The 27153-nt window shown below is 39.1% G+C and overlaps 1 protein-coding gene across 2 annotated transcripts in view; it reads left to right on the forward strand.

Moving 5' to 3' along the window:
• SLC1A2 (solute carrier family 1 member 2) overlaps positions 1-27153 on the forward strand; it is an 89935-nt gene that overhangs the window by 25529 nt on the left and 37253 nt on the right. The window lies entirely within an intron of this gene.

Raw genomic sequence — 27153 nt, forward strand, 5'->3', positions numbered from 1 at the left:
TATTCAGCATAACCTCTTTCCATTTCACCAGCAGGGAAGATTTGGGGACTCTCTTGTGAGACATTTCAAAAAGAACACTTGTTTGGTGAGAACTCTACCTTTTAACATCTCTTCAAAGAGCCTACTTTAACTCCCACATCACAACTGGAAGTTATTTTGCTTCTTGCTGAAAGATTTCAAGACGTGTTTGGTGACTGGCCTCACTGAGCTCTGTTACAGTGTTTATGTGTCTGGTACTTTGGACCAAATGAGGTTACAGTCAGTATTCTGCACTTCACTGTATGCTTTCAAAATCACTGACTGGCCTTTGGATAGAGAAAAATGAAAAGTGAAGAACTTTGCCAGATGGGATCAATTGAACTGTTCAGTGGGTCATGAAGTATTCTGCATGCTCATCTAAGGGAGTGTTGTCATTTAGGACAGTAACGCCAATGATGTTGTTTTCTTTCTAGAAAAATGTTACTTTATTTGTCTATTTACATTATAATAATATGACTGCATTTTGAGAAGAGTCTTGAGTTAAAAAATGATGATTTTCATTGTGAATGAGGGTGGCAGAGTCTAACTTAATATAAGCTTTTGCAAATTTAGGTGGCATAATCTGCTTTTTTAAGACGGTTTCATTTTTGTTATTCTGCTTAACCACAAATTGGATTTAATTTGCTAGACTCTCTTAGTTTCCTCTTTGTTTTCCCTCTGTAAAGACAGCATTTGGAAAGTGTAATTAGAACTAAGTAAGAGTTTAGTACATTGTCTGGATTAAAGCACTCTGTTGTTTGATTAAAATTGTCTAGAATCCTACAATAAAAGGACAGTGACTTATTAAGTCTGTGGTAAAGCATGAGAGGAAAATGTTTGGGTGATTATCCATGGCAGCTAAGTAATTGAACTGAGCAAACAGCAAAATACTGCATTGTTGATCACTTTAGTTTTATGCTGTTTTAACTTTCTTAAGCTGAGTGGTATAACAAAATATAAATAGGGGGAATAAATCCTGTGGTAACTCTGGCCTAAGAATGTTTTACTTTTCATTTAATGTGCATTGTTACAATCCTGAGAGTGAATCCAATGAGCTGATGGTCTATGTTCCCACTGCAGCTCTCATTTAACTCTATAAATCTCTGATGCCAGCCTAAGGAGGGTGAGGCATAGCAAAACCAGGCTTGTCTAACACTGCTGTAATAAACCTGAGGGTCAGGTAATTTATATACTTTTTCTAAGATCAATATTTTGAAATGTTTTTAAATGCATGAGAGAAATTTAGATGTCTGTTCTATGGCGAGTGCCTATGTATTGTTATCCTTTTAAATAATTTCTGCAAATAATTTCTGATTTGTGTTGGGGTGGCTGGGATCAAGCAGCTTGAAACAGAAGATGCTGGGTGGCTTGTTATGGAATAAAGTTATGAAGAAGTACATTGAGGTTTGCACTAGCTTCTCAGTATTGTGTCTGGGACTCTGGAAGAGAGCACCTAGAGTAGGCTACATTTACACAATTGTGCAAAGTAAGGGTGTATTGACACTTGCACACTCACCTTGCATGACCTTTCCATGTTGATGATTTTTGAGATATAGGGAATATGAGTCCTAATACTAAACTTGTAAAATGAATGTTACCTAGAACCGATGCCTATGTCAATTCCAAGGCAGCAGATTGAGACAAGAAGGTGAAAAACGGAAACTTTTTCTTGAGAAACATCAGAAATTCTCAACAGCATATATTGATATAGCATTTTCCATACAAGTCTTTAATATCTGTTTTCTCTCTTAAGGCAAAAGGTGGGTAGCATAAAACAATTTGGATTCAAATTTGCAGAGATATGATCTGTGCTTGAAATGAGCAAGATGTAGTACAAGCTGATTTGCTTTCTGGAAGAATGCAGGAGGAAGAGGAGGATAAAAGAAAAAGCACACTGGCTTTTAGTTTGCACAGCTAGAGTCATGAAGGGATGCTGTGCAAGGACCTTGAAAGTTGTAGTGTTCAGTATTTGTTTACTTGGAAAACAGTCTAGGGAGAGCTCTGGGCTAGGTAGGGTCTACTGAAACAGGTAACTTGTCTACTACCACCAGCCCAAGATAAAGATGAGCTGCTGTGATTTCTCCTAGGTTTCTGTTCTAAGGCAGTTATTTGTGTCATTTGCAGGCTCAGGAGATCATCTATGAGAAGAAAGAGGCAGAAGCCTTGAGGCTCTGCTGTGAGCCTCTCAGCATTTGGTATGGCATTTGCCAGTTTGAATCATTGCAAGCGTGTGTGCTGCTGGCTCCTCTGCCAGGGAGCTGCTTCTGCTGCATCCCTTCAATCAGATTTCCATGTTGCAGCTAAAATAAAACAGCTGTGGAATTGCTGTATTTCTGTAGTGGCCCTCAAACATGTTTCAGCATCTTAACAAGGCTGTTGTGGGAACCATTCCATTCATTTACTATGCTGGCAGGTGAATGAAGGTACGGGGAAGCTTGGCAAATCACCAAAGTAACAGTGAACCCATGACAGAGTCAAGGACAAGTCTAAAGGAGTTATAATTCTTCAAAATGCTACTGAACTAATTAATCATTAACTAGCTTATCTCCACTATTGCCAGTAAAGCTGAGATGGCTTATTCCACTTAACTTTTCTCTTAAAAGTGCCAAATTGTTGTAATAGTTGCCAATAGCATTTATATCCTGATTTAAATTCACAGTAGAAGAAAAACACTGATAAAAGAGCTATCTATTAGAGCTATCTAAAATCTCTATCTATTAGCAGCTGTCTTTTCTCCTGTAAAGCAGTTGGTGATGGCTACAATGAACTGTCTTCAGTTAGGCCTTTGAAAGAGATGCCAGGTATCATAAAATTCCTGCCTGTGTTTCTGCTCCAAGATCAGCCTTCCGATCAAGTCTGCCATGCAATCTCGTTCTGGATGGTTGACATTTTCTCCCAGGGTTCATTAGTTGTGAGATTTTGTGGGGTTTTTTTACTTTGGCTAGATTTAAAAAGGCTGTGCTGATGGGCAGAGCTGCCACTGACCTTACAGGAAAAAAGATATGATCACGAATGCAAATCCTCTGCTTTTTTCCTATAGCCATTGCTGTTGTGCCTTTAAAGCATGTCTGTATGGAACATAGAACTTAGCTTTTTTTTCTGGACTGGTTGTTTTTATGTGTCTTTCAAACTTATATATATATATATATATATATATATATATATTTATAGTAAGTTTTTTTCAGATTATCATTAATTTTGTATTTTTTAATGAAAAGGAAACAAGTGCAAAAGTCGTGTTTGTTTTTCAAACCCAGACTGGAAGTCTAGAAAGAAAGACCATATCAGCAAAAAGCTGATGAAAAATATTTCTAAAGACAAATATTTTGAATAATCTGTATACTACTTGTGTAAAACAAAATAGTATCTTTTCAGTGTTTGTGGCCTCCTCTTGTTTTGTTTGCAAGAACACTCCCTGAAACGAGGAGGCTGATAGTTCTTCTGAGTTCATTTCAGCTCATGTTAATATTGCATGCTTTAAAATTAAATCTGCTCTTTCATTTGAAGTTAATCTATATATTCCCAAAACCCCAGAAAATATTTTGCTTACAGAAATAATTAGTTCTTTGTTTGACAGTATTGTATGGAATCTTTTTTTCTCTAAGACATTGAATACTATTTTCAGTATCCCCAAAAGGAATTTGTATAGCCAATTATTTCCATGCTCCAGTAACAAAAGTTTGGAGATGGAAATATTCTTTATGGCATTGTAGACCCTAATTGCTGGGGTAAAATAAAAGGTTTCATGCTCCCCTGTACAATAAATCAACACAGAATGATTCTCTTTTTTTTTATTGCTTGAAAGGTTCATATCTGAGCTAGAGAAAACTGAGCTGGGGAGTGTAGTGTAAGTTCTTCGGAAGACATGTCCCAGGGAGGAAAAGTACAGACCAGTATCTGTGAGATTGTAGGGAATAACTTCTATGCTAGACAGATATAAAATTGCTGCTCCTACTGGTCTAGTTAGTCTACATTTTTGGACAGACGTGTGATGAAGCTAAGGGCATGTGAAGGGGATGAAGAACATGGAATTCTTTACACATACTTTCTTGTATGTAAGGCACAGATGCACATGGAATGCAATCATTATACAATATTGAAGATGAGTCCAAGAAATGAGGTGGAGGCTTCTCTGTTCTGTGTACCCTCAGCTTTCAGTATTGTGATTTTCATTACAAATGTCAGGATACTACAGTTGCTGCCCTATGTCCCTTACTGAGGAAGAATTCAGTTGCTGTCTGTGACAAAATGTACCATGGGGCACAGCCAAAGCTCTGAGCAGTCTTCACACCATCACTATCAGAGAGAATGGCATGCTCTCCAGATGTGCTTGCATATGTTTCAATTTTTCCTGCAAGGTAGAACCCAAAATCTATTGAGAGCTGCATTGTTCTGCTTCAACAACTGATGAGAGATTGTGCATAAAACCATCAATGAGTGAATGAGATTTACATCTGTAAAAGTAAGGATGGGATAGCTCCTTCTTCCTACTCAGGTAAATCTTTCCTGGCATGTAGCTCTGTATTTTCAGACCCAGGAGCCCACATCCTCCTATCAGGCAGCCCTGAGGATTGAGTGCTTTCTCTGGAAATCGCTAAAAGAAATAGGAATCCCCCATTACCTTTAGTATGGTTTGGCTCAGTTTCAAAACTGTGGAGTCTTAGAGCAGAGGAGAATGGGATTCTGTCTCAACTTGTCTAACTTTTAGCAAACCTCTTGTGTTAGAGCCCTGCAGCTCTAGGTGATTGTGCAGTTCTGGAGAACAGTATCCCTGGGAAACATGCTCTGTCCACACCTGTAGGAGGGGATGTGGTGAGCTGCCTTCTGCACCTGGTCATCTCAGTTGCGTGGCAGAATAATGGGGGCCTTCCTTCAAGTTCCTTTCTGCTTCCTTTGAATAAGCTACTGCTTGAAAAGAAGAGACCTTGTGTAAGTATAGCTTTAGATTTTTCATTAAAATGTGATACGGTAATTGTCCTGCAGCTGGCTCAGCAGGCAAATCAACCACTGTCTGGGTAGTGCAGTGCCATGGTGGGGCTTGGAAGGGCCTAGCCCATCCTAGCCCAGGATGGCAAAATCTGAATCTCTTATACTCCTGTAATATTTTAAAATATATCAAATGCCCTAAATCCCAGACAGTTTTCATGAGAATCATCAATTCTGATTATTGTGGCATTCAGTTATTTTTCCTGTCTGTAGTCTTTTTACTTTCCATGGAAGAGGGCTCCTGAGGCATCTGCTAAAGAGGGATGCATTCATTGACAGTTGAATGACCTTTAAGGCAGTTTGGGTGAGGCTGAGTAACCAGACAGGCTCCTTTCTTAAAACCTTTGACATTATCATCTCAGACAAGCACATGAAATCATGACACCATGTCTTATGTACAGGCCCCAACATTAGGAAGCTGCACATAGCTCACAGCCCAAGAACTTTAGTCTCCAGTTCAATCTCTAATGGCTGAGCATAAGGAAGATCTTTCAGGGTTCTTTTTCCTTTGAAATCAGAGGTGAAACTGTGCTACGGGCATGAGCAAAAGTGTATAAAGTAGATTACAGAGTAAAAGCATCCTTGTAAAAACCATCTATCTTGTCATCTCATCATCCTTTGAATGAACTCACAGAAGTCTGTAAGAGCAAAGTGTGAACGTTCTAGAGCTCACCAGTCTGGACTAGAGCAGACTCAGATTTGAAATAGTTTGCGTTAACTCAGAGGTTTCAGAGGCTCTAGCAAATTATTTTGAAACAGCAGTTGTTTTTCCCCTCATGTTTGTTTTTTTTCCCTGTTGTTATTTTTGAAGTGTGAATCAAGGTTGTACCTATTTCTGCATGAGTAACCAGTCAAAAGAGGAATCTGCAGAAAACAGCAGCTAAGCACAGAGTGACCACAGTGAAGGCATGTTGTTTGCTGTCTGCTAACTTTTATCCTGAGTGCCAGTCAGAGATGCACCTCCTGAAACATTATTAAAACAGGAGCTAAACCAAAGCTACTCCATCACAGAAAACATTTTGTACTCTCCAACGCTTTTAATTGCACAATAGTGCATGCTTTGTGCCCCTCAAAGATCTGAGGTTTGAATGTACCCATGGCAAGTTTGCTTTGGGGGAGTTGTTTTTTTCCCTTTTATATTAAAGTTAAGTAAGAGAAAGTGTCTTTATGTCCTGTCCTTATCTTTAGAAGTTAACAGCTCCCATTAAAACTTCCCTCTTTCTGTTTTCCTTGTGTACACTCCTTTTATGTGAGAATGCAAAGTTATGAAGCGAGTTAGGACATTCACATGCATTTACAAAGAACAAAGGTGGTATTCATTCAAGTTGTTTGTGGTGTTTGCTTTCTTACTTCCATATTTCTTTATTAATAATCCCTCATTATGAGTCTTTATTCCACATTTCATACTTCACTTTGGTTACAGTTTACTTGGCATAGGTACAGCAGATTCAGCTGTTAAAAAAAAATTGCCACCACCACCTTTTTATGACTGATTGCAGTAAAATAAGAATGTTAATTCAGACCAGAGACATTAAGGTGGAAAATCCCAAGCAAGGAGCAGGAAGAATTAAATACATGAGCACTGTGAGACTTATGGGCAGTGTAGGATCAAACCAGACTTCCAATATTCCGTCAGAGCTATTTGCCCTTGCTAGCCAGATGTTACTTTCCCTGCTTCAAATATCACCTCATATGCTAAAACTCCTCAGGTGAATGTGTCTCCCTTATCATTAGGCATAGTCTCAGGATCATGCCTCAGTAAAAGGTTTAGTTTTAAAAGACCCTTTTTGTCTGCTTCTAGGTGAGTGGAAAGGGAACAGAAGGCACAAGTGAGCTGCTGCTGCTCTGCATGCCACTGTTCTCTTGTCCAGCACAATGGGTGTCTCACAGCCCAAGCCAGAAGAGACTAAAGGGAGGAAAACCAGCTGCAGAGGAAAACAGACTTTGCCTGATTCCAGGGCAATACAGTTGCAGTGCTTGTGTAAGACCTTTCTCATCACTGTAGTGTCCTTCGTCCTCTTCTATCAAAGGGTTTTAGGAATAACCTCTCCTGCCCCAATAGCATCTCACGCAGGCTGATGTGAAAAGGCTGCATATTTGCTGATTGACTATGTCAACAAATAAGAAATGTCTGGTTATTAATTCTCTTTCCTCACATACACCTTTTTTTCATACCCCTGGCTGGAGCCTTGCTGAATCCATTGGCAACTGGCAAGTGACAGACACGGGGACAGGTGATGTTCTGGTCAAATCCCACTACAGGCTTTATGATAAGGTTCATTTTCACACCACCATTCACACTATGTTGAGAAGCATGAGTGTTTCTATTGTAAGGATTCCTCTTTAGAAGTACTTTTTCCCATTCTGCATTGAAGGGAATTAAGACAAGCATTTAATATTTAAAAGAGCCAAACCCACAGGCTGTAGGTTGGGCTGCTGGACCTATGGAGGCTGACAAAAGCAAACAGTGAATAAAAACACTGAACACTGTTTTTTAAAACTCTGATTGTTTACATTCATCACAATCTTCTGTAGGAATTTCAAGTTGCTGGACTTACATGAGATAAAGCACAGTAGATTTAAATATAGATTTAAATATAAATATATATTTAATTTTTAAATCCTAATTACTGTTGGTTTGGTTTTAAGTTCATAACTAGTCTGTGGGTTAAAGCTAGTAAACACAGAATTGATGAAACATTTAATAGAAGAAAACATATAATCCAGCATAGTGACCATGAAATAGAATGGGTAACTTGGGTTCTTCTGTTGCCTTTCTAGCAAGTAGTGGCGGCCCAGGAGAAACCAAAGTTTTGGTTTTTGTTGAATCCCATTTGCTCTTTTCTCCACAACTGCTGCCTGGAGAAAGACTTGAAGGACCCAGGTTACCATTATGTAACTCAGTAGCATGCTTTCAGTGTTCTTTCCTTCAGTTACACATGGAGTATTTATTTTGTTTCACCCTTGTATAAGAGATATATGTGAAAGAAACGTCCTGGAAAAAGTCAGCCTCAAGTACAAATTGTAGGAGAGGTGGAGAAGTTTGACCATCAGATTGCAGTTTTGTGTTGTCTAATTTTCTTGCAAAAGAGTTTTCAACTTTCCTGTCCACAGTCAAATACTACTTGCATACAGCTCTATTACATGGTGCTTTCTAGCTATTTTTTTTTGTGAAAAAAATCCTATGACACTTTGCAAGTACAGAGTTTCAAAAGCTCTTTGAGAAACTCCAAATGCATTTCTGTATTAAAGAATCTTTTCTAACCTGTATGACTTTAATATTTCTCCACAATGAAAGATTTGGCTAGGGAAAAAAGTGTTTAAAGATGTGGACGTGTGACATTATTTATTGTATTTCATATAATTTGAGTTCTATTTGTTTGTTACAGATGATAAAACATGCTTAGCATGTTTTGTCATATTAAAATTCATTTTTATGTCTCTCCCTGAGTTAATCTGGTTTGACAACTTCTGATCCTACCTTTTTTACGTAACCATTTTTGTGTTAAGGCTGCTAAAACTTTTATATTGTTACTTTATTTTTGTTTCCTAGTAGGTTTTGCTTTTGAGAGGAAAAATTTCATAGATTTTATGTGCAATGGTATATATGGTTGCTCATAGGATGTATTTTCTGCATATATATTTTTTTAGCAAGAATAAACAAAATCAGCAGGTGTAATTTTTTTTTCTTTGATATGAAGAGTCACAGTTCAGGCTTTCTAATAATTCATGTGATCTGAAGAGTAGAAATTGTAAATTTACTGCTAGTTTAACTCCTCTCTGAGGGTATGCACTGAGGAGTGGGGTTATGAGTATGTATCTTGGCAAGTAGTGATGACATGTTTGTTTCAGTATTGCATGTTTGCATTTGATAAACCTCCTGGGATTTTTCTTCCTTATATTTTATTCAAAGAGCACATGAAGACCACATAAATATTGCATTCTTTGTGTTGAACAACTGAGGGGCTTATTATTCAAAAAGAAAAGCATAAAATTGCATTAATGATGTTGTCAAAAACTAGAACATAGGGTTTCCAGAATTATATGATGTTTCATTTAATTGTCATACAAATATGGCCCAGGGATGAAGAAAGTTTAAGAAAATAGAGGTAATTTTGTGAATCTGGTTTTACAGCAGATATTTAAACTGCCTGGGGAATCTGTGTGAGAGAAGAATGTGTATTCAGAGATCTTGGTGCATGCTTTTTTTTCCTTGTATGGAAATCAATTACTTCAAACTAAACTCAGATGAGAACTCCCCTGGCTGGATTATCAAGCTGTTACAATGTGGTATTGCTGTTGTCTTACTGTAGTCGTTGTAATCTGGGTACCCAGATGGTTTCCCATTCTTCTTAACAGGCTGGGCTAAAGGTCACATTATGTCTGGTGATGGGAGGAGTGAATCATGTTAATGTCCCTAATGCAGAAGAAAATATATGTGGACTTTAGGTAACCAGAGACCTTCATTTTAGTGTATGTAAAATGGGAATATATTCCAAACTTCTGTTGAATTTTTCTCAAGCCCTGAATTTTGACTAAGCCCTGAATTAGGAGTAAATGGGCACTCGATTGAGAGACATGGTAGTGTCCCATGTGACAAATTCCTTTGTACCTGGGGAAAGGTATTGCTGAGCTTTATGTACTCCTAATTCTGGTCACTCATAGAGCCAGGTCTATTCTTCCCATTCACATTTGTTACAACCAAGAGAAAGAAACCATCCCTTCCTTTGTAGAAGTGACAGGGGGAAAAAAGACAAGAAAAGAACCCAAGAAAATTCGTAAGCGGGCAGATGCCTTAAGAAATAGTATAAATATATATCTGTCAATGTGTGAGAGGTAGCAGCTCAGAAAAGAAGTTAAACATAAGGAGATTAAAGGGGCAGGCAAGTGAGAGACAAAAAAAGAGATGTGCTGACCTTGCTTAACTTGGAAAAGCTAATTAATAAAGAAGAAAAACATGGTTCAGGATTCAGCATGAAGGTGATCTTTCTTTTAGGTGATGCTTATTAACAGTCTGGGACATTACTACACCAAACAATAGTCTGAAGAGCTGTTATTTCTCACAGAAGTAAGTGAGGCTGGACTGTAACACGCTAGTCCAGTGACTTTGTAGAAAACCTATGAATGATGTTTTTCTTACCAGGGATATTGAAATGAGCAGTAGAAGACTGATGTATAGAGTAATGGATACCAAGTGAGTTGTTTTACCCTTAAAAATTGTAGTAACATTGTGTTGAATTTTCCAAACTCTCACCTTCTTTTATGTTGCATGCAGAGAAACCTTATTTGAAGGTAAAAACAATACTGGATTTAACATGTTTCACAAAAATATGTCCTTACTATAAAAATACTGTGTTAACAAAGCAAAACAACTTTCCATTTAAGAACTTTAAAAGCAGCTTTGCTGCTAGTGCAGGTGTGCATTTTGTCATACCAGACAATCTATACCACACTTCTGCAAGTGCAGTAACAAGCCAAGTTGTTTTTAACTTGAGCGATATGTGAGAGGAGGGAGAGCAATCAGAATAGTGTTTTTTCTTCTTTATATAGACAGTACAGGAAACTGTGTAACAGGTTCTGGCAACCTGTGGTGTTTGATATTATTAATGCTAAGCAATGCTAGTAGAGTGGACAGTCAAGTTTCATGTTTCAAGAGATGAATAACTAAAAGAAGGAGATGCTGAGAAGATTTTTATTTGATAAAAATATACAGACTAAATGCACAGGTTCTATATTTTCATTCAAAGATAGGATTTCATATGTGAATACAACAGGTTAAGGCCTTGCTTTATAGCTTTGCTCTGTTGTTGTATATTTTCACACATGTGCCTATACCATGTGTTCACCCTTACTGTTCATGTTTCATGTTTATTTTTAACCATACATGAAGAATGTCTTTTCTCATCTAACACCTATGCTTCCTGTTATAAATAATCCCTCGCAAAACACCTGGGAGTCATTATTTGTGCCCCTAATAAATTAGCAAGACAGGCAGTATTGAAATGCATGGAAAAAATTAAGGGTGTAAAAATCTTTTGCATTAGTCTTTGCCATGGAAATGATCAAATTACTGAAAGCGAGAGCCAGAGGCAAACACGCAGAGGTCATTAATTGTGGTTCTCGCCAGCTGCCTGGCTCGTGCAGGCAAGGCCTGGTAGGTAACTTGCACTCATGTGGCAGCAGCGAGTGTGGTGGTGTGAGATGCTACTCTGCCCAAGCCTTTGCTGCCTTCTGCAAGTCTGTGCCAGCTCTCAAACTGCTGTGGGGAGTCAAGGGTGGTGGCGTGCCAAGAAAGCTGCGAGGAATGTACCTCCATGCCTCCACCATAAATACTGTTATCTAGCTCCTGTCACTCTAAAAGTGGCCATGTCAGATCACCTGGGTCATTTCAGACAAGCCTTCTTCCTTCTGAAATGGAGTCCTTTTGCTCTTCAGGTTACTTGAAAGAATTATGGCCTCCTGCATCAGTTGAAGGGTTTTTTTTCCAATTAAGTATTTTAAGCTTTGGTTGCTGAAGAGTTTAAAGAAGAATAATGAAGAAGGAGTCAGAATAGGAATAAACCCAAGGTTAAAATAAAGTGAAATGCATTACAAAATTATTTCATTGCCATCTGTTAATTAAAGCCCAGAACTGACAAACTATAGAGGAAGTCATGAGTGTTCCCAAATTTACATTAGTCTGAGCCAAAATTTGAGCTCCATGAAGTTCTTAGGAAACTGGGTTTTGCTTTAGCCCGATTTTCCTTCTGGTACTGTTTTTCAATACATTAGATGCTGTTTTAGAAAAAACACACCATTTTTTATCAGCAAAAGGCATGCCCATTTATCTCCAGTAGATTTCTACTGTTTAGGAAGAGGGAGAAGAAATCTTTCTTTTTGTAAGTGGTGCCATGATTGCTGGACAAAACCCTTCTGAAATCTGCTGGATGTAAGACTTCATAACATATCAGGAAAGATGAAGACAGTATTGTTTGCAATGGAATTTGTCCTTCTGACAGCTGGTAGGGAGAGTGTGCTGCAAGCTGTTGAAATAAACTGTACTTTTGCCCCTTGAAGGTTCAAGTGAACTTGTCAATGTAATAATTATGGTAAGAGGAGTGATGCATTGGTTCTGTCTTGAAATTTCCCAAAATGTCACTCTCATACACTTCTAGAAGGTGACTTTTACCTGAGTTCTGGGAAGGCTGCCTGTGTGTGCAGCATGGCACAGCTGGAGCTTCTCTGCAGGCAGGTGGTGGGGAGGACAGCAAGGTGTGGGGAATGGTCACCTGCTGCTGTGGAGAGGATTAGGGACAGATGAAGGAGACAAGACAAGGAAAGAAACTGGTCAGAGAAAATGCTGAGGGCTCTTTTTCAAGAAGTTAATCCTTTGATATTTTCTCTAGAGAAAATATTTTGATTTTCATGAATCTTCTGCTTTCAATCAGCAGAAGGAGCGTGCTCATCATTTTGGGGAATGGTCACAGTGCTTGTGTAAATGTCCTCAGGGACACTTATGTATTTTGAAACATTCTCTGACCAGTGCCATGTGGAGGGTGCAGTGGCCGAAAGGTCACAGGAGACATTTGCTTTGGCCACTCACTGAGCAATGGGGCAATATTTGGTCTGTACCAACAGCTTAAAGAAGCATTAGCAGCAGAACAAACTGAGTTAAGTGACTGAAGAGCTGCAAGACTGACCTGTTTAATTGTGTTACAGGAAATGCAACCATGAAAACCTATAGTTTTAAGTAATTAGAAAGCAGCAAGGTTAGTGTATGAGATTTGAGCTGGGCAGCAATAGAGAGGGGAAGAGAACTGAACAAAAATATGAGGTAAGTTCAAGTCAGTAACTCTGTGATGCCTCAGGAAAGACACATGAATGCATGGTCACAGATTGTTCATTCCCAGAGCTTTTCAAATATATCAGTGGTACAAACTTTGTGCTTTGATTGGTGTCACCTGTTAATTAATCTGGCAGAAAAGTACCAGAGATTAAAACAATGTATTACTGCAGGATACATGGGCAGAGCAGCAGAGTTTTAAAGAGCAATTGAAGACAATGCTTCTTCAGTTAGGTTTTTTGTGCAAAACAGTCTCAAATTTTCCCACTTAAATCTGTATACTAAATATGTAGCCAAAGATAAGCAATTAAAGCAGCACATAATGTATTGTTTGCAAGGATGCAAAGCTAGGTAGTCTGTTAATTTTTAATAGAAATTTCTTCACTAACCTGAAAGCAACAAAGTGCTATAAAACTTTGCATCATAATTTCAGTGCTTGATCAGATGGACACAACCACAGATTACTAGTACAGCGTATTTATAGTGTGTCCATTGTGGCTGCTTCTCCTCCTTGTTGTTTTTGAGGGAATATTTTGCTGATGAGGAAGAAGCTGTAAATGTAAATGATCAAGACATGCACTGGCTTGCACTGAGGACCCCCATGGTCAGTGTAGTGACAACCAGAGCTTGAGTGAGAGTGCCAGGAATCAGAAACAGTATGGTCAGCTGGGACTCCAGCTCACTGCTGGCTACAAACAGCAAGACAATGGCAATGAATCATTGTTCCAAGTGTCCTTTGCTGTGAAAGTTTTCAAGCAAGAAAGTACAAATGCAATAAATAAAAGAAATATAAGCTAAAGCCTCACATAGTCAGAATTTTCTAGATGATCTGCATATAACAAAAAAAACCATTGGGCCCTTTCAATATATAGTATTAGCTTCAAAGTCTGTAAGTACTTAGAAACCTAATGTTTGGTCATCATTAAAAAGATAATCTAGGATATGTACAGCCATTAGTTATAATTTGATATTTAGGCATCAGTTCAGTTTAAAACTCTGTTTTAAATTGGGTTTTTTTAATGAGAAGTCACCTCGTAAATTCTAGGGCTGTACCTTCCTGTGGTTCAGTTGTTAGGGACCAATTCAGTCAACCAGATAAACAAGTACTTAGCTTTAAGGATGTGTAAGAGCTGCCGAGTTAACACACAGCTGTGTTCCAGGAGCTCTCTAGTCATTAGATTAGAAGACCAGAAGATCGTGTTTGGGTGTGACGTGTTGTAAAGTAAGCCTCCAGTTGTGTCCATTTCCTCTAATGCTGGCCTGGGGACAGGCCACTCGACAGCTGAGGAGTGTCATGCTTCACACAGTTTTACTATCCCGTGTCAAACTCATGTGGAGACATCCATAGCTTAGACATTTAGTGGTGTGGGATTTTTTTATTTCTTGGCAATAACTTCCTCCAAAAGTGAATGAGATTTTCCATAGCTCCAACTTTAGGTAACCATTCAAGTGACTTCAGTAGAAATGTCAGTAAAAACTCAATAAGAGCTTAGGATTTGTGTTATGGGAGTGCATTATGGGGCATAGACTTTCTATTCCTTGGACTAAAGCACCCTGCCATACATCACCATTTTGCTGGACATGATGTTTACATAATATGCTTTGGAATTCACCATGGAAAACATAGACATAGTGCATGTGGTTTGGGTTAAGGTCATTCTGTAATTTATGATTTGAGATGTAGATGAGTATAATTTAAGCTAAAACTCCGCAAGCTTTCTACTTGTACAGTGTGTTCTACAGAGAACTTCCAAAAGCCATCTCAGGCTTGGTCTCTCCTTAAACAATCTGAATTATAAATCTCACAAGAAAGAATGGGAAAAATTGCTTGCAGTGTGTCCTCTGCTTCCTTTCTCTAACCTTGTATTGAAGGAGTCTTACGATTTATGTCTGGATAACACTTGAAATCCTCAACCCACAGATCAATGAATGCCAGGACAGTACTTGGGGAAATACTGTGCTACTTGCTTGTCTTATAGTCATGTCCTGCGTATTTAGAACTGCTCACTGTCAAAGGTTTCAAAACCCAGTTAAATGACCCGTCTAGTTTCACCTGCTTCACTCTTCTTATTAAAACACCATGGAATAAATGGAAAATTAACCATTTTAGATTTCAACTATCTGAAAAATTCAACTTTCCATGGTTGAATTCGGCCAAGGTTAGAAAATGCATCCCAGTTTTCACAGGAGCTTTTGCATCCTCATGCAGTGACAGTACTTGTATCATGCAGAAAACCAACTTCTGCGGCTCAAAGTAATGCAACCTGCTGTTGAGCCTCAGAAGTTCTGGATATAAAGATTTGTCTTCAACACTTACACAGTAACTGTGCTGCTCTGTGTTGAAGTGAAGCACCTATCTGAGAAGACACCACCAGGCTCAACTGCAGTACCTCAGCCGAGGCTACCCCAACTGGTTCTACAGTCCAGCGGACAATACTGAATCAGCAGGAAAAATAAAGTGTTCAAGAAAATGCCTTGTTAGAAGAGAGATTTACAGAATGCCAAAAACAATCTTGTTTCTGCTATTGATGATATTCTCTCTACTCTTTTGCATCTGTAAAATGAGCATAAGCAGACCTGGGGGAGACAGGCAGATCCTTTGATGGAGTGGTGTATGCTCTGAGGGCATCACATGAATAAGGTGGAAAGCAACCCAATCACCCATCTTTGGGTCCATAATCCTAAACATACTCTTCTTTCTGAAAGCTATTTTGCATTTATGAGCTCCCACCTTAATACTACAGGTTTTCTGGGTGTAGTTTCCTAAGACATCTCTGATGTGTTGATATGGAGGGAACAATAGAAGTAGATCACCTGAGCAACCTATTTATCTGAATGTCCATTTCATTTAATGCAGCTACTAGAATAAATCACTAGTTCATGTGAATAGGAAACATTTCTCTCCTTTCACAGGATTATGGTTAGAGTGTGTTCACTACTGTTTTTCATTTATTTTAAAGGTACAGTATGAAAAAAGGCTCCAAAACCTAATTACAAAGGCACATGAGACAAAGAAGAAAATGCTTTACACTGGGTGAAAGTTACTGCTGCTTAGGACTTCCTCTGTAAGAAGTCTTTTTGATTCCAGTAGATGGCATGCACTCTTCAAAGCTTGCTGCGTGGAATCACAAATACTGCTCCAAGGAGCACACTGAGCTCTCTTTTTAAACTGTATCACAAGTGACTCTGTTATGCTACATGTGATTCCTATAATCTCTTTAACATACGACAGTAAGTTAGTATGTCTTCAAAACTAAGTTTCTTCACTTTTTCAGGGCCCAGCCCCAGGCAATTTTTGTTGACGTGGTTTTCAAGGAACACAAGCATTTTGGCCAAAGCAATTTTGTTTGAGCAGTAGTTGTGATGAAAGCAATCTGAATGTCTGGCTATAATAAAAGTGTAGTGGCATTAAAAGAGAAGCAGGCATTCTAACTAAAAAAACCCCAAATGGTAAAAGAAATAAGAGAAATGAATGACAAAGAGTTTCTTGAACAGGATGCATTTTAAGCTTAATATGTCATATGATGGAACAAAAAGCTTTAAAATGTCTTTTTTTTTTTCTTTGCAGCTTGTGAGATAATATTGTACTGGTAAACAAATGCAATCTGTTTATAATGATATTTTATGAGAGCTCTGCACTTGCGTAGAGGTTTTTGGCACTCAGAGATTGCAGTAGTAAATTTCTAGCTTTAAAGCTGTAAGTCAGATTTTGGAGAACAGTGGAGAAACACCATTATCTACAGTCAGGGAAGAATTAATATCTGTTAGGGTACGTAGGAGCAAATTGGGACTTTGAGTTTTCATGTACTAATTCAAATTCTGACATTTTCTGCATAGCAGTACAACTGTTTTCTTGTAGTCTCCTTAGTAGCTCTGTGTATGCTCTCCTTAATGCTCTGTGTGCATACAGTTTCTGACTCTATCCACAACAGTTCCTGGAAGTGATTTTCCCCACAGGAAGCACTGAGGAATGTTTTCAAACAGAATTAGTGCTGGATACACTGTTATGTGCTGGCTCATTGACAAACATCTCATCAAAATGAATGCATTTTTTAGTGCATTTTTGGTTGCTTTTTATTAAGGTTATCTGAAGCCTTGGATCTACTTGTGCGCTTTGCAGGGTTTAGAGGAAAATACTGAAAATGTGAAAGGTCAGCTATCTCAGACCTTTGCCACTGGATGTCAGAGAGTAGTTCTGATTGTTGTTTGTTTTATTTTGATTTTTCTAGTCTTCTGATTGAATGTGCATAGCAAACCTAGCACTATTCAGTCACTTCTCAGAAAACATTGATAAAGTAAAGGACTTTTAGGACTTTTAGAAGTAACTTGTTGGATATGTATCTTAAGCATTTTGGAAAAAAAAATATGAAGTTTAGGTATGAGAGAGAACTTTTGTTTGCAGGTTAAAGCGGTAACATCTGTGGTCACTGTTTGTAGTGGAAAGATACTTTGGTACTGTTTTGAAATCACTGTGAATTTTGTAGCTACAGCACTAGTAAGACTCCTGATGCATTAGATGGGTCCTTTCATGCTGGTATGAAAACTATAGGGAACTTTCAAAGTAGATATCAAGAGCAACTTGCCCATCCCAGTCATGCTGGGATGGGCAAGGAGGGTTTTCTTTTTTTTTTTTTTTGTATTTTTTCTGCTCACTAATATGTATCATACTTTAAAAATAAATAGTCAATATACAAATTTCATTAAAAAATAAATTAGGCAATTGAGCTTGGGCCCTAATGGTGTCTAGATAAATGCTAACAACTGCGTTCAGATTTAGTTAAGACTTGCTTAGTTGTAGAACTCTGGTGCACCAATTCAGCTATGGCGGGGGAAGTTACATGGCCACTAGAAACTTGTTCTGTGTAAGTGACATTGTCTAAAATCACTGGTGTAGCCACCTTCAGTCACAAACCTGTGACAGTTTACTACAGGAAAAAGAAATGTTTCAAGAGCCATTACTCAAGAAATAAATTAATAGGAGAAATTGCATTTTGTTTTCTCTTGTCATGACAAATTAATTCTTACTGTCTGTCTTGGTCAGAGCTCCTTGATCAGTCTCTCTTTCTGTGGACTATTCTGAACTATACAAAACCCCTCTCTCTTCTACTCCTTTTTGTCCCTAGCCAGCATGTCTAGGAGCTGCTACATTTCTGGTCTTCTCACATTCTCACTGGCTTAATGTTTGCTCAGTGCCCTTGAAAACTATGTTAATCCCCAGTAATTTCATAGCCTTTTTCTTTGTGCTGCCTGGCACACCCCATGTAGAAGCAAAGTCATGATTTTACTTGTCTCAGAATTTCTGCGGATGTAAGTAAATATATTTTTGCACAAAGGACACTATTATTGTATAATTTTCCATAATAATAATAATAATAATAATAATAATAATAATAATATGATTTATTCTTAATTCTATTACTCTTCATCTCAGCCTCAGTACATAATTCTGGGGTAATGAAGCGTGCACGTTCTGGGGTTACATCACTATAAAGCCCTATCAGCAAATTGACGGGAATTCCACATGTGCGTAGTTACATAAATAAATTATCATCTTTATGGTAGGTATTATACTGTGTGGTCTAAACCACACTTCCTTGCTTTAGACTCTGAATGTTGCCTAGAATAGAATCCCTGGAGATAGAAATGCACCTCATTTATTCCACACAAGAAACAAACTGGGATCCCTTCTTGCACTTAGAACTGATATCCCTCTAAAGTCTGAAATACAGGGTAAATCTGAATCTTGCCAAGATCCATGGAAGCCTACAAGGACAATTCTCTTGTGTGAGGTCTGAATAACTATTTTACCTTTGTTCTTCGAAACTGTAGCTTAATCTTTTTCTGTCAGGCTTTGTCATCACACTTAAATCAGAAAGTCAGTTAACTCAGACACTCTTTGAGGTGTTCGAGTCAGGTTTTCATAAGATTAGGTAGGAGATGCCTGAAGGCAGTGCTCTGCAGGGTCCCAAAGGCACTGCATGGCTGCCAGGTGGAAAGACACCTGTAAAGCTTCTCGTGGCTCTCTTCCATCAGACCCACCATGCAGTGAGTACAGAGATGGTGTTACACGTCTCCTTTTTAGCAACTTACTGCAGAAATTTCTCTGTCTCATAGTTTCAAACACCTAGGTGTTATCCTGTTTTCTTTATCCCTGTCTACCTGACCCTTCCAAGGAGTTTCTAGGCATGGAGGTACATACATGTCTCTGTAAAATACAATTATCTTCTTTCTGACAAAATCTTTGTGATTCAATGTGATCTGTTGGCTTCATGTGGTTTCTGGTGCAGGGTTCCATGAAAACTGACCTTTAGTTCACAATCTCTCCATAGAGACTAATTTTCTTTTCCACACAACAAGCTATAAAATGCCATATGAAATCTAAGATGCAAGTCAGTGAGAAAAATTGAGCATAGGAAAAGGTATTATCCATGCATTGTGGTCTGTCTAAAGAGATTATTGAAAGCCATGTATGTGGCTGTACGCAGGATGTGTGATTATGAATAGAAAAGAATTCCTGCCTGGCAGATCCATCATCTTTACCTCTCTTTCTTATTGTTTGATGTATTGCTGCATCCCAGTAAATAAATAAGTCAGTACATTAGTCAGTCAGACAAAAAGAAACCCCAGGGCAGAAAAAATTCGCTCTTCTACAGTGATATATAATTGTGAAAAGAACTGGATAGATATGGAAAAAAAAATCATATGCTTGCAAAAATATTGTATCATGGTATACTTCACTTTCCTTTGCTCCTGCTATCAAATGGCCTGTAGACTACCCTCTCTCCATGGAACAATTAAGCTTCCTGAGCCAGATTTAAAAGCTGGAGAAATGTTAAAGGAAGGATTTAATGAGTAGGAATCTCATGACAATTCTAATAGGGTTTTAAAAACGCAAACAAATAAAGCATAAGTTTAAAGATTGCAAACTCAGGTAGATCATGGGGAGTTGTTTTCTTAATGATCTCATGGAACAATACATCAAAAAATCAGAAGAAAAGAGACAGATGTAACTGGTAATTAATAACTGGACCACACAGACCACTGCCCTTCTTAGGTTCAGTAAGGATGCTGCTGATCAGCTATTTTAATACACAATTGTAGCATCATAGAACTACTTCTTTTGGAAAAGGCCTTTAAGATTATTGAGTCCAAATGTTAGACCTGCACTTCCAACTCCTCCACCAAACCCTGTCCCTAGGTACCACATCTACACTATTGAACTCCAGGGGTGGTGACTCAACCACTTCCCTGGGCAGCCTGTTCCAATGCCTTTTGGTGAAAACTTTTTTTCTAGTATCTAATTTAAACGACTTGAAGTTGTGGTGCAACTTGAGGCCATGTCTCTTGTTTTATCCAGAGTTGCCTGGGAGGAGAGACAAACCCCCACCTGGCTGCTTTCAGGCAGTTGTAGAGAGTGGTAAGGTCTCCCCTGAGCCTCTGTTTTTCCAGGCTAAAAAGCCCCAGCTCCCTCAGCTGCTCCTCACAAGACTTGTGCTCCATACTCTTCACCATCTCTGTCGCCCTTCTCTGGACACACTGCAGCACCTCAATGTCTTTCTTGAAGTGAGAGGCCCAAAACTGAACGTAGGATTTGAGGTGTGACCTCACCAGTGCCAGGTGCAGGGGAACAATCCCTGCCCTGGTCCTGCTGCCCACTCTATTCATAATACAAGCCAGGATGCCACTGGCCTTTTTGGACACCTGAGCATACACTGGCTTATGCTCAAGTGCTGCTGTTCACCAGCACTCCCCGGTCCTTTTCAGATGGGCATTTTTCCAGTCACTTTTCCCCAGCCTGTAGTGCTGCCTGGGGTTGCTGTGATCCATGGGCCGGACCTGGCACTTGGCCTTACTGAACCTCATACAATTGGCCTTGGCCCATCAATCCAACCTGTCCACATCCCTTTGCAGAGCCTTCCTGCCTTCCAGCAGATCAACACTCCCACCCAACCTGGTGTCATTTGTGAACTGGCTGAGGGAGCACTCATCCAGATCATTGATAAAGATATTAAACCGGACTGGCCCAAACACTCAGCATTGGGGATAATCACCTGTGACCACTCCATTCACCACCACTCTCTGAGCCTGGCCACCCAGCCAGTTTTTAACCCAGTGAACAGTGTACCCATTCAAGCCATGAGCCACCAGCTTCTCCAGGAGGATGTCAAGGATTTTACTAAAGTGCCCGTAGATGATATCCAGAGCCTTTCCTCCATCCACTTAGTGGGTCACCTTGTCATAGAAGAAGATCAGGTTGGTCAAGCAGGACCTGCCTTTCATAAGCCCATGCTGGCTGGGCCTGATTCCCTGGTTGTTCTCATATGCTTGTGATTACTCACTCATATGATTATGTTAAACTCACAGTATGTACAGTAAATGATAACTCAGAGGAAACACCATGGCTGTAAATTCTTCCGGGGAGAAAAGTTCTTTTTCCTGCTGCAAAAAGGCAAATCATACTTCAGGGTGTTGGTTGTAATACCAGTCCCTAGGCCGAATCAGGCTCCATAGTAAATCTCCACTCAGAATTCATTAATGTCTTACAAATAAGAAGGAAAAAACCTCCATAATGCAGTTAAAATTCAATAGAAAGGGCTTAGTGGCAGCAAGCAGCTTAAAATCCTTGTTAATGCAGACTGAGGCTTATGTTTCTCTTGCAGACTGAAGTATATGTGACTTGTGTTTGTAGGAGTTTTGCATTTGGTTTTGCACTTCTTTTATTTTTGTGCAGAAGCTGAGACTTGACCAGATTATTTTACTGATGTGTAATGCAACATTTAACAACTGAACACTACATAGCAGGAGTGATGCTAAAGCTAATGTATGTTTTTAACAATAAAAATATTTTAGCTGTTTCCCCTGCATGTCCTGTCATACTGTGGCTTTATATGATGAGCTTTACCAGCTCCAGTGTGGTTTGAAAAATCTATCTAATCTAAGAAATGAAACCCCCAAACTATAGCACATGTCATGGCACAGTGGAATGATACAGTCCCAGACTGTCTCCCTGAAAAAGCTCAGCAGCTGTTGTCATGATATAATTAATTTAGGCGGCAGACAACACTACTGGAACTAAAACTAGAAGTTTCTTGCTGACCTCATGCTTGAGCCCTAATATCACAAGAGTTGTGGCAAACAGTTTGGACTCCTTACATCCAGCTAGTGAAATCCCTTTTGTCCTGGTGATGTTCCATAAATTTTCCTTGTCACTTGTGTTTTATCTAGCTACCAGAGCAAACCCTTTCCTATATATGAGGTGGGAGTAAGCTGATTGTGTGGGGTGGAGCAGATCCTTACTCCCTCTCCCTGTGATGAGCACAGCATGTAATCCTTAATAATCAATGTTATATTGTCTCTCCAGGGAAAGAGATAGAACCCTGATCCAAGTTTTGCTGCTAGCAAATATTCTTTAGGGCACATTAAGCTCTCTCTTACTCCCATGCAATCCCACTGATTGCTAGAAGGAGCTCTGTCAGTGAGGAATCACTGAGGTTATTGTCCACCAAACTTCATCATACCATTTTTGCCATGGCTTTTCAGCTCCAACTGCGTTTGAACCACTTTACTGAGTACTGCAGAATTGGCAAGATGAGATTTGCAGCCTGTTCACTTTTTATCCTGAGGTCAAAAGAGTTGACTCAACTTTCTATCCCTCCTCGTCTTTTCTTCTTTCCTTAAGAAGACTAGTCCTTCTAGGAACAATTGGACTTTTATAGCTGCTGTTTATTCATTGCTTCAGAAGATACCAGTGTTTGGTTTGGCAATAAACATGTAGCTCAGGAGATGTTCTAGGCCCTGATCTTAAGCCTGTCTGTCCAAGGTTGTTTTCTCAAGAATAGCTCTTGCTACCTAGATTGAAGTAATTGCTACAAAACAAAGCACACTTTTATACTGAGAATACCTGCTTGATTAATTGACACAGCTGAAATACCTTGAACAGAAGAAACACAGTCTCTCTTAATTTACCCTGTCCCCAGCATCTGTTTTCACTAGCCTTGTTATGGTCTTTGCCTACATTTTTCATTTAAATGAAAGATTTTTTTTTCCCTCTAGTCTGTAATCTAGGTTTATGCCAAATGGGGAGTATTTGGGAGATGGAGAGTTCTTTCTCTGTAACTGACTGAAAATAAAAGGGCATTGTCACTCAAGCACTATGTAAATTGTTAACCCTTAACTTTGTTAGGAAAGGTACATTTGGTAGCCAAGGAAAAGCAAACAGTTCCCCCCAGCCTTTTAGTTCTAGAAGCTTCAGTGAGATACAAGAAAGAAAGAAGCAGTTGAAAAGATACAAACAGCCGAGTTTCCCAGAGGGAACTAAGTTAAAACTAAGGAAAATGCTTGGAGGAAATAGGAACAAAAAATACCAGGGACCTTGATGTTTTAAAAAATTATTTTCCTGCATTTTGACACACTATGTGTATCAACCAGCAAGAGAAACAGACTACAGCCTAAAAAGTGCAGATAAATAGATTATCTCATATAGCACTGTATATCTTACATGCAAAACTATCTGTAAATATTTAGATAATGTAAATTCAAATGTTTATGGACAGATTCTTGTACCTTGTGCATACTGTGAATATGAGGGACAGTAGCTAATGTTGAATATTCAGGCAAGAAGTTGTTTCTTTGCTTAAAAGGGAGTAAAATTGAAGTTTAAGTTCTTTTAATGCACTTACATATCACCTTGCTAGGGTAGAGAATATTTGAAATCAGTGAAAATACAGACTGTGTTCACTTTGGGACAGTTCTGTTCTCTACTAGGGTGAATAAAAATCAAATCTCCTGGGCTCAAAGGAGTTTCTCTCTTTCCTAGGGAAAAGTGCTGCCTTAAAAGGGAGAAGGGTAGGTGACACTGAGCTAAGCAGAACATTCTACTAAACTATTCAAAAGCTACCATGTATGTGTAGCTCTTGGTATGTTCTGTTTGATATGATCTGCTGTTTCATGTTACTACTTGATTACTTATTTTTCAATATTTGGTTGATTTTTTTGATAAGTCTTGTCAATGTTTTTAAGCACCTGTAGTTAGCAGTAAATATTATTATCTTTGAAGTTCTCGGTACTTGTGAGTTCTCTGTCAACCTGTTTTGGAACTTAGCTGTTCGGCTGCTTGTCATGATGACATAAGAAAATAATGAGCAGAATTAATTTATGTCTTTATGTTCTGGCCTCAGTGGAGTTAGACTAAAAGGTGTTTTGGTTGGATGAGTTTCAGATAAGCATTCAGAATGGGTCCTTTGTTTGAATAGCCATAGAATCTCAGCACAATGGAACAGTGATTTATTTAACTAAGGTAATAATTTGCATGTTTGAGAGATCACAGCTGCTAAAATGCATTCTTCACTATTTTGTGATACTTACCTGTGTACAGAGGTACCATTCACACTGAGATTAAATTAGTGATGTTCAGTTTTGTGGGAAGGTCCCTGGTTATTGGTACACTTCTGGCTTTGTACTTGAGCACACACTGCCCATGAGTTGGGGTGTAGTCAAGCTCTGCTCTGTCATGCATTCATTTTTTTCTGTCAGCATGAAAATCTGAAGCAGAAGAACGCCTTATACATGTTTAAATCCCTTCCCTGAATGCTTTAATGTGGCACTGTGGCCTTCAGGGTATGAAGAAAGCTGTGCATGTGTGTGTGTGCTCTCAGTGGGAGACAGCAGAGGAGTAGGACAGATCATGGGGATCTGGTTCCTAAGGGCCTGTATTCTCCCTACATTACATCGGTGCATCTTCCACTGACTTCAATAGGCACCTCTTGCAGTTACGTCATGATGTGACTGCAAGTGTCAGTTACAAAAATTCTGCATTCTTCTGGAGCTAAATATCATTTACAAAGTGCAAATAGAGGCACAAAACCAGCACAAGTAAGATGTCTCAGTCCATAAGACAAAGATTAATTTCCATGATGCTGAGGCAAATAGATTTTCCTCTTCAAGTAACTGGATAGAAAATTTCTATTGCAAAATTTGGATTTTGTCATGTGCTACACAAGAAGTTTCACTTATCCTTCATAGAAGGTTTATATTTCACTATTTTCTCTCCTCCTCTCCTCCTACAATATACTCAAAAGCTCAGAACAATACTTCCCCTCTGGTTTAGAGATAAATATCTCATTGCTGAGAGCGGTGCTAACTTCTTTATGGTACCATTTTTCATGTTCTGATACGCGTCTCTCATCACTTTTTGCAATATGGGTGCACAGTTACCATATTTTCCTACTGTGTCTTTTTCTTTGAAAACCTTACACTCCTCAGAATTTCAGTCCATGCTGAAGGTTCACTTACAATCTTGAAGAGATGGAGAGTGTAAAATTTTGAAAAGTGGAGAAAGTTACAGGAAACCAAACTAAAATTATCCCAAAGTAAAATCATCAAGTACTTCTGTTTACTGACCCATTTCATTTCTGCCCAATTATTTACTAGTGAGCAAGATTCCACGGTTTTCTTTTGAATTAGATTCAGATGTCCATATTTCAAAGTGTCTAAGGAAAATATAATTAACCTGTAGTGAATAATTGGTCAAAACAAGTTATATATTCATGTTTGGGATGCAAGCGAAACTAGTTGTAATCCCCAGCTGCAACTTGGCTTCCAAGTTCCTTGGAGTTTTGGCACACTTGCACCAGTGATTTCATGGCTTTGTGGCCCATGTGCATGAAAACTGTCTCATCTTTCTTGTAATTCCTCAAGTTATGCACACAATCCCCTGGCTAATCCTTATGTATCTCTGATACTTGCATTGATAAATCTTCAAGTAGGCAAGCCTCACATTGAGCTGTCAGAACGTGTACTGGAATTCTTTGTCTTTTTACCGTCAGCAGCACATTTTGTTGTAACCACTGCTGTGAAATATTTTTAAAATTGCGGAATAAAAATTTCAATACTTGGAGGGGTTTTCCCCCTTAAAAAAAGAACAAGAAATATTCTCTAATGCACTTTCAAATGGTGCAATTTTTTCAACTGTCAAGTGTCTTGGAAAGAAATGCAATTTCAATTCAAAAGGGAAAATTGTAGAAATATTTGCATCAAAATGACTTGATTCTTATTACAAGTCAAATAACATTCTGTTGAAAAACTTCACGAAGACAACAAGCTGTACAATATTAAAAAAAAAAAGTTTTGATTTGTTGGAGATGGCTTAGTGCTGAGAACACTGAAACTTTATATATCTTTTCAGACCTGTTTGAGGTCTGTAAATCTCAGTCTACTGTTGTAGAGGAAAATTTTGTAAAATCTTGTCCTAATCTAGCGTAAGACCAGATATCAGAAAGTATCATTTTCTCAATAATAAAATCTTTTTCTTTACCTGTTTCTCATATTTAAATAGACAACCTTAACTTTTAGGGGAAATGTTTGATTCACAGTAGTATTTTCATTATTTTTTTTCCAATACATTTTAGTATTTTGCATTTAAAAAGGGAGTCTATTGCTAACAATTTCTCAGGTGTTGAGAAAGTTAGGTGCTTGACTTTTGCAGTCCTGCACTCATGCATGTATCACTTTGTATTGGGTTTGCATGGCCTGGGTTTGGTAGCAGGGGGCCACGGGGGTGGCTTCTGTGAGAAGCTGCTGGAAGCTTCCACCATGTCCAGCAGAGCCAATCCCTAGTAGCTCCAAAGATGGACATGCTGGTGGCCAAGCGTGGGCCAATTAGAAATAGTGGTAACACCTCTGTGATAACAGATGTAAGAAGAAAGAATAAAAAGGTATTGCTCAGATAAAATTTTGGCCAGAGAAGAGTAGGGTGAAAACATGTGAGAAGAACAGCTCTGCTGACACCAAGGCCACTGGAGAAGGAGGGGAAGAGGTGCTCCAGGTGCTGGAGCCGAGATTCCTCTGCAGCCCATAGTGAAGCAGCTGTGCCCCTGCAGCCCGTGGAGGTCTGTGGGGATGCAGAGATCCACCTGCAGCCCATGGAGGAGCCCCAGACTGGAGCAGGTGGATGCCTGAGAGGAGGCTGTGAGCCCATGGAAGGAAGGGAGGAAGAGGCCTGTGGAGAAAGAGGCCCTGCTCCTATAGTAGGGCAGCCTGTCCTTGGAGGACTGCACCCCATGGAAGAGTGACCCACACTGCAGCAGATCTGGGAGGACTGTTGGTCGTGGGAGGGACTCACATTGCAGCAGTTTTGGGAGGACTGCTGCCTGTGGGGTGGAGCCATGTCAGAGAAGTTCACAGAGACCTGTCTCCCATGGGAAGGATCCCATGGCGTAGCAGGGTAACAACTCCTCTCTCTGAGCAGAGAGAAGCCTTGGATGATGAACTGACCATAACCCCTATTCCCTGTCTCTCTGCGCTGCTGGGGTAGGAGGCAGGGGTGGCAA

This window comes from Lichenostomus cassidix, chromosome 5, assembly GCF_008360975.1.
Source record: "Lichenostomus cassidix isolate B80296 chromosome 5, HeHo_3.0, whole genome shotgun sequence".
NCBI classification, from domain to species: Eukaryota; Metazoa; Chordata; class Aves; order Passeriformes; family Meliphagidae; genus Lichenostomus; species Lichenostomus cassidix.